Below are 542 nucleotides of genomic sequence, written 5' to 3'. Positions count from 1 at the left end.
GCCAGGAATTCACTGCGGATAAAGAGAACCGCGAGCCTTGTTTTCAAGATAACCTTCCGTTTGCTCTTGGACTTCCGAGGAAGAAGGAGAAGAAGGAACAGCTCTGTGTGTTAACAGGCAAAATCTGACCTATGGGGGTGGGGGGCAAATGTGCCATATTAGCCAGATAAGATGGGGGAGGGAAGAGTGAAGGCTGGTTGGCGAAACCCAGGGGTGGGGGGAAATCAGAAACACAAGTCCATGTTTGGGCAAACTGAAGCAACTTCTTGTTCTGGAACACGGAAGTCCTGTTGATCCTGCACACTCCTGCCCTCTGCTGGCTACTCTCCGCAACACACCTCCTGATTTTTGCTTGGGTTAGAAGCGTTGTGCATAATCAATCATTCTAGGCTTTCTATGTATTTTCTTCCAGGAACTCTTTGGTGTCGTGGTTAAGTGTGCGGACTCTGATCTGGGAGAACCGGGTTTGATTCCCCACTCCTCCACTTGCACCTGCTGATGTGACCTTGGGTCAGTCACAAGCTCTGGCACAGCTGTCCTTG

The sequence above is a fragment of the Gekko japonicus genome, unplaced genomic scaffold, assembly GCF_001447785.1.
Source record: "Gekko japonicus isolate JY-2015 unplaced genomic scaffold, Gekko_japonicus_V1.1 scaffold5183, whole genome shotgun sequence".
NCBI classification, from domain to species: domain Eukaryota; kingdom Metazoa; phylum Chordata; class Lepidosauria; order Squamata; family Gekkonidae; genus Gekko; species Gekko japonicus.
Note: the sequence above shows the minus strand (reverse complement) of the source record.